This window comes from Muscardinus avellanarius (genome assembly GCF_963383645.1).
Source record: "Muscardinus avellanarius genome assembly, chromosome: 1".
In the NCBI taxonomy this organism is placed as follows: domain Eukaryota; kingdom Metazoa; phylum Chordata; class Mammalia; order Rodentia; family Gliridae; genus Muscardinus; species Muscardinus avellanarius.
Genome location: NC_137786.1, coordinates 232,720,345 through 232,735,913, shown reverse-complemented (window position 1 = coordinate 232,735,913; position 15,569 = coordinate 232,720,345). Strand labels below are relative to the sequence as shown.

At 49.4% G+C, this 15,569-nt stretch overlaps 1 pseudogene across 1 annotated transcript; it reads left to right on the top strand.

Moving 5' to 3' along the window:
- Window positions 1-734: 734 nt before the first annotated feature.
- LOC308261356 (phospholipase D2-like) lies at window positions 735-14,131 on the top strand (annotated as a pseudogene). Its single transcript has 2 exons — window positions 735-742; window positions 11,399-14,131. The product of its transcript is annotated as a phospholipase D2-like (transcript).
- Window positions 14,132-15,569: the final 1,438 nt, after the last annotated feature.

The following is a 15,569-nucleotide window of genomic DNA, read 5'->3' as shown; positions in this document are numbered from 1 at the left end:
GATTCAGCCATGTCAGAGAGAAGCTGGACTGGTGTTGAGATGAACCCTGCCCTCAGCCAGTCTGTCTGCAGCCCCGGATGATGTCCTATGAGCCATCATGAGATTCTATTTTTTGCAGTACCAGAGATGGAACCCAGGGGCATTCTACCTCCAAGCTACACCCCTAACCCTATTTTTTATTCTTTATTCTGAAACAAGGTCTCACTGAGTTGCAAAGGGCCTCACTAAGTAGCTGAGGCTGTCCGCGCACAGCGCCTCCTGTCTCAGCCTCCCAAATGTGGGGATTACAAGCCTGTGCCACCACCACTCCCTCCTGTGAGATTCTATTCAAAACACACTTGCCTTCCTGGTCCCTGACAGAGTGGAAAAGGGCAGGAAGCTGAACATTCCTCTCGGGAGCAATTCAGCCTGCGAATCACAGCTCAGAGCCGACTCGGGAGAGAATGACACCATCTCGGCGCTCTCCATTCTTCTAAGCCGTGGCAGAAAGCCTTGGGGTGCGAAACCCCGGGGCCAGCCAGCGCCCAGCACTGCGTCCAGCCGTCCAGGCACTTGGTGCAGAGCTGCCGCCCACAGGAGGCCGGGCTGGGCTGCCGGCTCAGCCCCTGGCCAGCTCCACGACCACTGCTCTGCCCTGCAAAAGCGGGTCCTGGACCCAGCTCACAGGAGTATGGGGAAGACTACGTGAAATCACAAAGCCGACACTCTGGGCACTGTTGGTTATTATGACCGCGATGCTGAGGTGACAGCACTGTGGTTAAAGGCGCAGGGGAGACACGTGGCAAAGCCCAGCTCCTGAGCATGGCCTGTCCCCTCTTGGTTTCCCCATGGCAATGTGGGCTGGGTATAATGAATTGATTATATAATCTATAATCAATCATCATCAGTTCCCAAGACCATGGTGAGAATCACACCAATTAATATCTTTTTTTTTTTTTTTTTTTTTTTTTGCAGTACTGCGGATGGAACCCAGGGGCTTTTTTACCTTCCGAGCTACACCCCAGCCCTATTTTTTTTATTCTTTATTTTGAAACAGGGTCTCACTGAGTTGCAAAGGGCCTCACTAAGTAGCTGTGGCTGTCCTCGAACCGCGATCCTCCTGTCTCAGCCTCCCGAATGCTGGGATTACAAGCGTGCGCCACCACGCCCAGCTCACACCAATTAATATCTCGAGGTACATTTTTGTTTTGTGGTGCTAAGAACTGGACCAAGAGGAATTCTATCTCTGTGCCACACTCTGGCCCAGTTTTACTCTTTATTTGGAAGTGTGGTCTTGCTAAGCTGCAGAGGCTGGCCTTGAACCTGTGATCCTTCTATCTTAGACTCCCAGGTATTTGGATTATAGGTGTGAGCCTCCACGCCCAGATAATGGTCCCATTTCTATTGAAAAACAAATGTATGTAGGTTTGTACATTAATATTATAATTCATGAAACTGAGGAACATGTTTTCAGTCACTAGTATGCTGTGTTCATCTTTCTTTTTTCTTTTTCTTTTTTTTTTTTTTTACAGTGCTAGACATGGAACAAGGGGTATTATATCTCCGAGCTACACCCCCAGCCCTATTTTATTGTTTATTTTGAAACAGGGTCTAAGTTTCAAAGGGCCTCACGAGTTGCTGAGGCTGGCCACGAACCTGCGATCCTTCTGCCTCAGCCTCCTACGTACTGGGATTACAGGTGTGGGCCACCATGCCCAGCTTCATCATAATTTTGAATTAATTGCTATAATTACTTTTTTTCCTTTTTTGGCAATACTGGGGGTGGAACCCAGAGGCTTTCTACCTCCAGACTACACTCCCAGACCCATTTTATATTTTATTTGGAAACAGGGTCTCACTAAGTTGCTGAGAGGCTCACTCAGTAGCTGAGGCTGGCTTCGAACCTGCGCCATCCTCCTGTCTCAGCCTCCCGAGCGCTGGGATTGCAAGGATGCGCCCCCACGCCCGCCTGTAACTACTTTTCTGGACACCGCTTCATTACTTTGAGGGACTCGCCCTTCTGTGAGTTGCTGGTTTATGTTCATTGTGCATTACTCTAATTTGGCTTTTTTGGCTTTTTTGGTTGGGTTTGTTTTTGCAGTGCAGGGAGTGGAACCGGGGTTGGCACATGTGCTCCCACTGAGCAGCCCGGCCCTCTGTGGTTTCTTGTCTTTCTTCATTGACTTGCAAGAGTATTCTCTAGATCACAATCCTTCTCTCTCTCTCTCTCTCTCTCTCTCTCTCTCTCTCTCTCTCTCTCTCTCTCTCTCTCTCTCTCGGTACTGGGGATTGAACCGAGGGACATTCTACCTCTGAGCTACATCCCCAGCCCGATTTATTTTTCATTTTGAAACAAGGCCTCACTAAGTTGCAGAGGGCCTCACTAAATTGCTGAGGCTGGCCTTGAGCCTGTGATCCTCCCAGCTCAGCCTCCCAAGTAACAGGGTTACAAGCCTGTGCCACCATGCCCGGCTCTCCCACATTGTCTCTGAGGGTCTTTGCGGAACAGAAATTCCTATTTTTGATGTTTTGAAGAGGGATTTGTGTGTGGAGGCTTAACAAGTCCCCTTTCCACCCCTAGGGGGGGCAGTCTCCTACAGTTTACGCTCTACTTATCAGGTTTGGGAGTCAAACGGGGAATCGGGCAGCCCCTCTCACTCTGGCTTCTGGAATGACTGGTGTAAGATAAAAACCATCTGCTCAGTGTACTTCTGATAGAGCTGCCCTGTAACCGCGTCTCTGTCGCACTGGAGTTTTAGATTGTCATTTTGTTTACTGGCTATGGGTCTATTGAAGTTCTTGATATTTTCATGCCAATTTGACATTTCACATTTTTCTAGACTTAACCATTTTCACTTTGGTTAAGTCTTTACTTTTTTTGTTTATTTTTTGGCACTGGAGATTGAACTCAGGGGCATTCTACCTCCATGCTATATCCCTAGCCCTATTTAATTTAATTAATTAATTTATGTATTTATTTTTGCAGTACTGGGGATTAAACCCAGGGGCATTCTCTCTCTAAGCCAAACCCTAACCCTATTTTTTATTCTTTATTTTGAAACAGGGTCTCACTAAGTTGCAGAGCCTAAGCTGAAGCTGGCCACGAACAGAAATCCTCCTGTCTCAGCCTCCCAAGTACTGGGATTACAAGCGTGCACCACCATGCCGGCTTCCTATTTTATTTTTATTTTGAAACAGAGTCTCACTAGGTTGACGAGAGTCTCACTACCTGCTGAGGCTGTCTTTGAATATGTGATTATCCTGTTTCAGTCTCTCATTTACTGAGATTATAAGAGCATGCTACCATCTCTGGTTTGCTACAGCATTTTAAAGATTTTTTTTTTTTCCGGTACTGGGGATTGAACCCAGAGGCATTCTATCTCTGAGCCACAGTCCCCACCCCAGTGTGTGTGTGTGTGTGTGTGTGTGTGTGTGTGTGTGTGTGTGTGTGTGGTACTGGGGATGGAACCCAGGGGCAATTTTACTTCCAAGTACCCTATTTTTCTTTTTTCTTTTTTCTTTTTTTTTTTTTTTTTGGCGGGTCTGGGGATGGAACCCAGAGGCATTTGGCCTCCAAGCTACACCCCCTGCCCAATTTTTTTATTCTGTATTTTGAAACAGGGTCTCACTGAGTTGCTGAGGGCCTCACCAAGTAGCTGAGGCTGTCCTCAAACCTGGATCCTCCTTTCTCAGCCTCCTGAATGCTGGGATTACAAGCCTTCCCCACCACGCCTGGCTATTTTTTATTCTTTATTTTGAAACAAGGTCTCACTGAGTTGCAAAGGACCTCACTAAGTAGCTGAGGCTGTCTGTGAACCACTATCCTCCTGTCTCAGCCTCCCAGATACTAGGATTATAAGTATGTGTCATCATGCTTGCATTCCAATTTTGTTTCTTATTTGAAACAGGGTCTCACTGGGTTGCTGGGAACCTCACTAAGTTGCTGAAGCTGGCTTTGAACTTGCGATCCTCCTATCTCAGCCTCCCAAGTACTGAGCTTACAAGTGTGCCTCATCATGCCTGGCTTTTATTTTATACTTGAGGCAGGGTCTCACTAAATTGCTAAGGCTGGCCTCGAACCTTCGATCCTCCTGTCTCAGCCTCCCAGGTACTAGGATTGCAGGTGTGTGTCACCACGCCCAGCTTACACTCAGCTTTTTTGAAATGTTTCTAACCGTCACTGGCCTGTAGGAAAGCCTCCTATTGCTTGCTCTGCCAGTCTAATTGAACTCCGTAGTTCTAATCATTCTCCAGCTGATTCTCTTGGCCTTCTAGATAATGAAAACCATAGTCTGCCAGCGGCATCCTTTATCTTTTTTTTTTTTTTTTTTTCAGGGTCTGGTGCCGGAGCCAGCCGGCAAAAGTACGGTTCTGAAGAGAGGCATGAGGATGAAGAATTCAACTCTTAAGAATTTGATTCCGAGAATTTTTTAAAATTCTAATGTGGGGGAGCCACCAGCCCACTATCTCTACTGGCCAACGCCTACTCCTGGGTCAATATCATCTCGCATTGTTGACCCCTACTCCTGGGGTATTTATACAGCTACAGGTCAATCAATATTCTCGTGCTATCACCACCAGAATATAATACAGATCAATCCAAAGCACATCCATTACAGGCAGGTCAATCAGTACCCTCGTGCCATCACCACCTCATCTTCTCTCAGACCTTTTACTTTGAACCTTCCATGACCCCAAACCTTGTTGACTCTGGGCAAAGGACAGTCAGCTAAGTCAGAAATATTCTTTTTAAACGCCGGGCGTGGTGGCGCACGCTTGTAATCCCTGCAGTTGGGAGGCGGAGACAGGAGGATCCCACAGGTTCGAAGCCAGCCGCACTGGTGTAAGAGACCCTGTTTCAAAAATATAAAATAGGTCTGGGAGTGTAGCCCGGAGGAGGAAGGGCTTCCAGGAACCCCAGTACCACCAGAAAAAAAAAAAAAAAAAAAGAAATATTCTTTTTAGGGGAAAACCTTAATGGCTTCCCACAGTCTGGGGATGGAACCCAGGGGCATCCTACCTCCAAGCTGCACCCCCAGCCCTACTTTTTATTCTTTATTTTGAAACAGGGTCTCACTGAGTTGCAGAGGGCCTCACTAAGTAGCTGAGGCTGTCAGTGAACTGCAATCCTCCTGTCTCAGCCTCCTGAGTGCTGGGATGACAAGCGTGCGCCACTGTGCCCGGCTTTCCTTTATCTTTTTATCCTTTCCGCTCATTCCTTTTCCTTGTGAGCCACAGAGGGCAGGGCCCAGCACAGTGCTGAAGGCATCTTAACTGCCGCGGGCTGGTCGTGCTCAGCGGGCTGGGACTCTGGCTGTATTTCTGGTAGATAGCCTTTGTCAGGCCGAGGCTCCTCGTGCTCCTGTGTTCAGCAGTCGTGAGCTTTGCTACCCAGTGAGATAATGAAATGATTTTATTATTATACTGAATTATACTAATAGGATTCCTCATATTGACTCAACCTTATATTCTCATATAAACCCCATTTACTTTTGTGGTATTTATTAAGAAGGTTTATAAGCCGGGCGTGGTGGCGCACGCTTGTCATCCCAGCATTTGGGAGGCTGAGACCAGAGGATCGCGGTTCACGGACAGCCTCAGCTACTTAGGCCCTCTGCAACTCAGTGAGGCCCTGTTTTAAAATAAAGAATAAAAAATAGGGCAGGAGGTGTGGCTCGGACATAGTATGCCCCTGGGTTCCATCCCCAGACCGGCAAAAAAAAAAGAATGTTTATGCCCCTGGGACTACTTCACTCCTTCCCCTTCCTCCTCCTCCTCCCTCCTCCTTCCCTCCTCTTCCTCCTCCCTCTTCCTTCCCTCCTCCTCCTCCTCCTCCTCCTCCTTCTTCTTCTTCTTTTTCTTCTTCTTCTCTTCTTCTTCTTCTTCCTTTTTGTTTTGATACTAGGGACGGAGCCCAGGGACAGTGTACCACTGAGCCGTACTGCCATCCCTATGTGTTTATATTCGTGGTGCTGGGGATTTAACTCAGAGCATTCCACAAATGAGCTCTACCCACAGCCTCTCAGTTCAACTCCCAGTACCCCCCCCCAAAAAAAAAAAGTCTAGAAGGTGCTTTACTAATTGAATATCAAAGTTGGCTCCGAGCTTTCTGCCTTTATCCCCCACCCCTCAGTGAACAGAGCATACAAGTTCCTCGGTGGAAAGAAAATGCTTACTAGACTTGCTCCACAGGAAAAGCTTCAGAGCCAGATACAGTGGTGCAAGCCTGTAATCCCAGGACTCTGGAGGCTGAGACAGGAGGATTGCAGGTTTAAGGCCAGCCTCAGCAACTCAGTGAGACCCTATTTTAATATCTGGTGGGGGTGTAGCTCAGAGGTAGACTCCCCCTAGGTTCAATCCCTGGTACCACACACACACAAATAAAGGCCAGAGTTTCATAGGGGCAGGTGTGAAGGTTTCAGAGGCCAGCCCTGAGCACATTCCAGCCGCCTCCGTGGGGCGAGGCTCCCATCTGAAGAGGCTCTGAGGAGGCCAGTGAGGCTGCTACACGCCCTGGCTAATCCTCGGTGGCCTGGCCTTGACCTCGCGGGGCTGTCACAGCCGGTCACCTCCGTCCAGGCTGAACCACCGCCTCAGTGAGTCAGTGAGCTCCTTTCTTTTTCTTTTCTTTTCGGTGGTACTTGGGTTCCTGGAAACCCTTCTACCTCTGGGCTACACTCCTAGACGTATTTTATTTTTTGGTGGCACTGGGGGTGGAACCCAGAGGCTTTCTACCTCCTGGCTATACTCCCAGACCTATTTTATATTTTATTAGAAACAGGGTCTCACTAAGTTGCTGAGAGCCTCACTAAGTAGCTGAGGCTGGCTTCGAACCTGCGCCAGCCTCCCAAGCACAGGGATTACAAGCGTGCGCCAACACACCCGGCCTAGACCTATTTTACACACACACACACACACACACACACACACACACACACACACACATATATTTTTGGAAACAGGGTCTCTACCTCTAAGCTATACCCCCAGCCCATAATATATATATATATATATATATATATATATATATATATATATATATATATATAATTTTTTTTTTTTTGGTGGTACTGGGGATGGAACCCAGGGGGCCTTCTACCTCCAGGCTACACTCCCAGACCTATTTTATATATTTTATTTGGAAACAGGATCTCTTAAGCCAGCTGAGGCTGGCTTTGAACCTGCGCGATCCTCCTGTCTCAGCCTCCCAAGCGCGGGGATTACAAGCGTGCGCCACCACGCCCGGCTTATATTTTTTATTTTGGAACTGGGTCTCACTGAGTTGCAAAGGGCTTCACTAAGTAGCTGAGGCTGTTTGTGAACCGCGATTCTCCTGTCTCAGCTTCCCGAATGCTGGGATTACAAGTGTGCGCCCCCACGCCCGGCTTATCGAGCTCCTTTCTTTTTTTTTTTTTTTTTTAAATTTTATTTTATTGGTGCACTGTATTCATACATCATAGTGGGATACAAACTTTTGTAGACATACATGCACACATCGCCCAGTCAGCCCCCACCCGATCCCCACCCCATTCTCTCCCCATCCCTCCTTCCCATGCTTGGCTTAGTGGTTGACATCTAGTATTATAGCAATTTATCCAAAATTAAGAATGATAATCTCACATAACAGTTTCATTTGTCTGATACCAAGCTTTTGATGACTTAAAGATAACATTTCAATATTTCTTTTTACTTTCTTTCTTACCAGAGAATTTTTTTCCTATTTTTTTAGGTGAAACTAACATACATTTATTTATTTATTTATTTATTTTTCAGAAAAAAATCTATCCTAATATGGAATATGAATTCTAGATACCCAAAACGATCTTGAAAAAGAACAAAGCTAGCAGATATATATTTTCTGATTTCAAACCATATACAGCTACAATAATTGAAACAGTGTAGTACTATTCTAAAGGCAGATATATAGACCATTGGAGTTAAATACAAGCCTAGAGCTAAATTCTTCCCTATATTGTCAAGTTATTTTTGACAAGGTTTCCACGAACATTTGGTGGTGGAAATAATAATCTTTTAACTAAATATTGTTGAAAAATAATAATTACATGGAAAAGAATAAAGTTGGACCTTTACCTAATCCCATATACAAGTATTAACTCAAAATAGATAAAAGACCTAAATATAAATCTTAAGACTATAAACTTTTAGGAGAAAATCTGGGTCATAAAACCTCACAACATTGAAATTGGCAGTGATTTCTTGGATATGATTTCAATGGCACAGGCAACAGAAGAATATACAAACTCCCTAAAAAATAAAAGAAAATATTGTATATCCAAAGACAATGTAAACAGAGTTAAAAGTTACTAATAGAATTGGATAAAATATTTCCAAATGCTATATCTGAAGGTATATTAATATTCCAACTAGAAATCCTAAAAATTAACAACAATAAAGGCAAACAATACCATTTAGAGATAGGTAACAGACTAACATAAATAATGAATCTCCACAGATAACCCATCTTAGTTGTCTGTTGGATGGAAAATCTTGTTTCTCTGGTTCTGGTGAGTGTTACCTATTTCTTCTTTGTAGTTAATCTCTTTGAGTATTTTCTCTAGCGCTGGTTTTGAAGACATAAATTCCTTCAGTTTCTGTTTGTCATGGAAGCTTCTTATTTCTCCATCTAATTTGATAGAAAGTTTTGCTGGATAGGAAATTTTTGGCTGGAAGTTGTTTTCTTTCAGAGTTTGGAATATGTTACTCCAAGCCCTTCTGGCTCTCATGACTTGGTTTGGGAAGTCTGGAGTGATTCTAATTGGTTTGCCTCTGAATGTCACTTGGCCCTTTGTTTTTGTTGCCTTTAAGATTCTCTGCTTGGCTTCCATATTGGTCATTTTGACAATTATATGGCGTGGGGATCCTCTTCTCCGATCCTGTCTAAAGGGAGTTCTATAAGTTTCCTGGATCTGTGTATCAACCTCTTGCTCTATATTTGGAAAATTTTCTGCTATTACTTCCTTGAAGAGATTGTTGATCCCTTTGGTATCACTTTCTTTTCCCTCCTCTATTCCAATTATTCTTAGGTTAGCTCTCTTAAGATGGGCCCATATTTCTTCAATGTCAGATTCCTGCTGTTGGATATTTTTTTCTAGATTAGAAACTATGCATTCATTTTTGGATTGCTCATCTTCTAAGAGCGAGATTCTGTTCCCCATGTGGTCTAATCGGTTGTTTGTGCTTTGAATTGAGGCCTTTACTTCATTAATTGCATCCTTTATCTCTTTTTGGCTCTCTCTGAGTTCTTTACGAAGCACCTCTATTATTTCTACAGTTATTTTCCTGATTTGATCTTCTAGAAATCTCTGATTTTCTGTTTTATCAGGTTCTGATGTTGTGGGGTTGTGCACATTCATTACTCCAGTGTTATTCCTCTTTCCCATGATTTCGGAGGTTTGTGCCTTCTCTGGGTTCTTCCCTTGGGTCACTATGGCTTCACTTAAGGTGCTCTGGATCTCGAGTCTGTATTATCTCAGACCCCACTACTCCTTTACTGGGTTGTATCACAGAGTCTCCGACCCAGAGAGTCGATAGAGGCTGCTTTAGACTATGGGGGATGCCAGGTTGCACGTTCTCCTATGGTGTGATATCTCTGCCACCACCACTCCCTCACTGGGTCAAGTCCCAGGAGGCCCAATACTGCGATTTCTCCTCTGTGGCCCGCAATTTGACTCACTGTTCTTGAGTACGCAGATGTAGCTGTACTGGACTCGGTGAATTCACTGCTGCTGCCGCCGCCGGTGGCAATATGGCGCCTCTGCCACACCCTCGGCCATGAAGCTGGCGTATTTTTTCTTCTCTGGTTTTGATTTCCACTCTGAATCCCTGCAGCGTGTGCTGAGCTCAGCCACTGGGAGCTTTAAATGCTGTCTGCGCCGAAAGATCCCGCCTGGCTGTTCCGCAGTGGCTCTCCTGGCTTGCTGTAGCTGTCCGTTGAGTTCGCCGCTGCCGCCGGCAGTATGGCGCTGCTGCCGCGTCCTCGGGCGCGTGTGTCTCCTCTGTGGCCCTGAGCTCTGTTCTCAGTCTTCTTTCTCTCTGGAGCCTGGTGGGTTTTTTTTGTTTTTCTGGTGATGGTGTTTTCTGGCTATGAAAGGCGCTCTTTTTGTGGTAATGGAGATTGGTTGTTAGCGGGACTCTTAAGCCCCGCTTTTCTCGGTCGCCATCTTCCCGGAAGTCTCGAGCTCCTTTCTCATGGACGCTCTGCTCTGGCCTCCCTGGCCACATCTCCCCCACCTCTCCTGACCACGAGACAGGACCGGGCCCGAGCTCGGCCTCCTGACCTCCGCTCTCCTCTGACCTCCCTGCCTCCTCAGCCTGAGCGCTTGTCTTCCTCTTGGACAAGTTCTAGTCTACCCTGGTTTAATTCTTCCTGGGCAGCCAGAGGGCACAGACCATCACAGTCCTGTGATCACACAGTCAAATCGCCGTGTGACCAGTGCGGGCCCACTGCGGTGCTGCGCACCTGCAATCCCTTAGGACGCTGACACAGGAGGAGCACAGGTTCGAAGACAGCCTCGGCAACTTATTGAGACCCTGTTTAAAAACAGAAAATAAAATAGGGTTGGAGGTAGAGTTCAGAGGTGGAAGCCCAGTTTTGGTTGGAGATCAGTACATGATGACTTACTGAAACTCTTTTTCAAAATAAAAATAAAAAAAGACTGGGAAATCTGGGTGCAGTGGCACATGCTTATAATCCCAGTACTTTGGAGGTTAAGACCAGAGGGTCTCAGGATTGCTGTTAGCCTCAGCAACTTGCTAAGACTTTGTTTCAAAATAAAAAATAAAATAGAAGCCGGGCGTGGTGGCGCACACTTGCAATCCCAGCATTCGGGAGGCCGAGACTGGAGGATCGCGGTTCGCGGACAGCCTCAGCTACTTAGTGAGGCCCTCTGCAACTCAGTGAGACCTGGTTTCAAAATAAAGAATAAAGAATAGGGCAGGGGCTGTAGCGCAGAGGTTGAATGCCCCTGGGTTCCATCCCCAGACCTGCAATAAATAAGTAAATAAATAAATAAATAAATAAATAAATAAATAAATAAAAATATGGCTGAGGGTATAACTCAGAGATAGAAAGCCCCTGGGTTCAATTTCCAGGCTCCCCTCATACATTCAAAAACGGCCTGGAGATAGCCTGGAGATGGAATGTCCCTGGGTTCAATCCCCAGTACCAAAATTAATTAATAAAATTAAAAGAGCTGGGGGGTGGTAACTCAATAGTAAAACTCTCCTGACTTCAAGCTGGGTGTGACAGCACACACCTGTAATCTCAGTACTTGGGAGGCTGAGACAGGGGAATTACAGGTTTGAGGCCAGGTTTGAGGCCAGCCTCAGCAACTTAGCAAGACCCTGTTTCATTTCAAAAAGTAAAAAGGGCCTCTCCCAGTGCTCAAGACTGGAGCAGCCCACATTCCTGGGATGACAATGACCTGACCCCGGAGAACCCCTTTCCCTCTGGGGACCCGGATTCCAGCCATTTACACATGGAGCCGGATGAGAGGGAGCTCTGAGGGAGGGAGAGGACCCAGCCGACAGAAGGCACCCCTTCCTGGCCATCCACGACCTTCAGCCTCTGAAAGTGCACCCCTTGGTGTCTGCCCAGGTGGCGGGCACCGAAAGATACACAGTGGGTCCAAGCTGAGCACCTGCACCCTGCACTCCGTCCGCTTGGCTCATGGCAGCTTTACCTGGACAACCGAGGCGTTCCGTCGTATCCCGGAGCTGCATCGGGACCTCCCGAGACACAGCGTCCTGAGACTCGGCTCCCTCTGGCTCGCTTCACTGCTGCCCACGCTTCAGCCCGAGAGGAACAGAGATGCCCTCTCTACCCCGAGGAGGGCCTGAGGGCTCCGCCAGACATGCGGCCAGCAAACAGAAATGCCTGGGGAATTACCTCAACTGCCTCCTGACCACGTCTTTCTACCGAAACGACCATGCCATGGCTGAATTCCTGGAAGGCAGCCCACCCTTTTATCCCAGACCTGGGCTCCAAAGGGCTAGAAGGGGTGATCCGGAAGTGCCCGGGCGGCCACGCGTTCCCCGCCCCACCTGTGGTGGCAGAGACCCAGTCTGTTATCACTGGTCCAGGAGGTGCAGGTGGTGAAGGGCTCCTTCCTGTCGTACAGGTGCCTGGAGACCAGCGCCATCTTCGTTCAGTTTTGACCCGGGCTTTGAGGTGCAGGTGGGGAAAAGGAGCACGAGGCGCGGAATGGGGTGCGGATCAACACCCCGCACAGGTCCCTCATTCTCAAGTGCAGCAGCTACCGCAGGCATGGTGGTGGGGCCAGGAGATCACTGCGCTGGCGCTGGCGCAGGGCCCAGGCGAAGACGTCCTGCCGCTGCCCCAGCACGAGGGCCGCGCCCCACCCGGCCTGGAACCTTGGCCCTGTGGTTTGTGGACGGGGCAGGTTCCTCTGCTGCTGAGGCAGACGCCATCCTGCAAGCACGGGAGGAGGTTTTCATCACAGATTGGTGGTTGAGTCCTGAGGTTTAGTTGAAGTGTCTGGCCCATTCAGATGACTAGACATGATTCTCAAGAGGAAGGCGGAGAAGGGTGTCCGAGTGTTTGTCCTGCTGTTTAAAGAAGTGGAACTGGCCTTGGGCATCAACAGTGCCCATAGCAAGCGGACCCTGATGCTGTTGCACCCCAACATAAAGGTGATGCGCCCCCCAGACAAGGTGACATTGTGGGCCCACCATGAGAAGCTCCTGGTGGTAGACCAAGTAGTGGCCTTCTTGGGCGGGCTGGACCTTGCCTACAGGCTGAAGGATCTCAAGGACTCCTCTGAACCGGCTGCCTCACAGCCTCCCACTCTGTGCCCAGACCCTGCAGCCACCCCAGACCTCTCTCACAACCAATACTTCTGGTCGGGCAAGGACTATAGCAATCTCATCACCAAGGACTGGGTGCAACTGGAATGGCCTTTCGAAGATTTCACTGACAGGGAGGCCATGCCCCGGATGCCATGGCAGGACGTTGGGGTGGCCGTCCATGGCTCAGCTGCCCGGGACCTTGCCCGGCACTTCATCCAGCGCTGGAACTTCACCAAGACTACCAAGGCCAAGTACAAGATACCCATGTACCCCGGCCTGCTGCCCAAACCAGCTCCCCTTCACACTCCCAGGGGGCGGGCGCCACCGGGCAGGTCTTGCGTTCCATGGACCGCTGGTCAGCAGGGACCTTGGAGACCTCCATCCTCAGTGCCTCGCTGCCCACCATCAGGGAGAGCCAGCACTTCCTCGACACCGAGAATCAGTTCTTCGCTAGCTGCTCAGATGGGCGCACAGTTCTGAACCAGGTGGGCGATGAGATTGTGGACAGAATCCTGAAGGCCCTTTCAGATGACTGGAGACTAGACTAATCCTGAATGCAAACAGGCAGTGTTTCCGAGTGTACCTGCTCCTGCCCTCGCTCCCGGGCGGGAACTCCACCCAGGCCGTCCTGCACTTTACTTACAGGACCCTGTGTCGTGGGGAGAATTCGACCCTACATCGCCTCGAAGCAGCCATGGGCACAGCATGGTGGGACTACGTATCCATCTGTGGGCTTCGCACACATGGAGAGCTGGGCGGGCATCCCGTCTCAGAGCTCATCTAGATGTCCAAACCTACGGCAAGATGCTCGTTGCAGATGACCGGACAGTCATCATTGGCTCTGCGAACATCAGTGATCGGAGCTTGCTGGGAAAGAGGGCCAGTGGACTGGCCGTGCTGACTGAGGACACAGAGGGGCCGCCCCTCATGGATGGAGTGGAGTGTCAGGCTGGCAGGTTGGCCTGTTTGCAGAAGCCCTGCTTCAGTGCGACCCTCCGGACCTGTGCCCGGCCAGACTTGGATCTCTGAGACCCTGTCTGTGATGACTTCTTCCAGCTGTGGCAAGAGACAGCAGAGAACAATGCCAACATCTGTGGGCAGACCTTCCGCTGCCTGCCGTCCAATGCCACGCTATCCCTGCGGGCTCTCCGGGAGTATGTGGCCATGAAGCCCTGGCCACAGTCGACCCTCCCTGGCCCGGTCTGAGCTCACCCTGGTCCAGGGCCACCTGCTTCCCTTCCCCCTCAAGTTCCTGGAGGATGAATCTTTGCTGCCCCCACTTGGGAACAAGGAAGACATGATACCCCTGGAAGTGTGGACGTAGCTGAGGTGCCAGGTGGGAAGAGGTCACCAGCTGCTGGGTTCCATCATGTCTGGCTTCCTGCCCTAACCCCTGGGTACTGAGGGCAGGCAGTGCCCTTTGAGATCTGGAGAGGCAGGCGTCCCTGAAGGGGACTAGAAAAGTCACAGAGGACCCTTACTTGAGAAGTAGCCAAAGGGGGCACTCCCAAGCCAAACCTGGGAAGGCAGGGGGGGTCCCCGTGGGGCTCGTCCTCCCTGGCGCACTGTTCAGACCACTGTCTCAGTGAGGACGTGTAGCTCCTGCCAGTGTGCCCGGGTCAGTCCCCTAATCCCAGGGCAGGGCCCTCCCCATCTCTGCCTCCTCTCCTGCCCTTGACCCGCTCCTGCCCCAGCGCCTCTCCCAGCCCACTGCTAGGAGGAAGGATGAAGAGACTTCTGGCTGCACCCCTGCTGCGGGCGGGGAGGAGGGCACACCAACTCCCTTCACCAGCCTGCAACAGACACTAACTTTGTATCAGTCCAATAAGTATTTCATAAATAAAAGTGTAGAAAAGGGGGAAAAAAGTAAAAAGGGCCAGTTGTGGTGGCGCACACCTGCATTCCCGGTACATGGGAGGCTGAGACAAGAGGATTGCATATTCAAGGTCAGCCTCAGCAAGGAGTGCGATTCTCAGCAACCCATCGAGACCCTGTTTCAAAAGAAAAATAAAATAGGCCTGGGGGCGGGGCATGGTGGGGCACCCTTATAATCCCAGTATTTGGGAGGCTGAGTCAGGATGATCGGGGTTCACAGACAGCCTTAGCTATTTAGTGAGGCCCTCTGCAACTTAGCGAGACCTTGTTTCAAAATAAAAAATATATATATAAGGCTAGAGGTAGAATGTCTCAAGGTCCCATCCCCAGTACCACACACACACAAATAGAGCTGGGGTGTAGCTTGCAGGTAGACCACCCCTGAGTTCAATCCCCAGCAACACACACACACACACACACACACACACACACACACACACGGGGGCTAGAGGTAGTGCTCAGAGGTAGGAGGTCCCTGGTTCTTGCACGCAGACCTTCCCACATATCCAGGGAGAACATCCCAGGAAAGGCTCCGATGAGCCTGTCTTGAGTGTCACAGCCAGCCCTGGGCCCACTACAGAGAGCCAGTGGGCAGGGGCCCTGACCTGTCCTGGAGCGCAGGCTGGCTGGAGGGGTGGGGAGGAGATAGGGGTAATTTGAGGTGGCCCAGAAGAAGGGCAGGACAAACCAAAACACAAGGACCTATCACTGCCTTCCTGTGCCAGGCCTGGGACACACCCTCAGGACGCAGGCTGAATCAGACAGGCTCCCCGCCTGGGATGCTCACAAACCGGGGAGGTAAAACGCATGCGCACAACCTGCATCCAACTCACGGCAAGGAAGAGCGCTCTGGGAGACACGGGAAGGCACAGGGCTGCAAGCTGCGG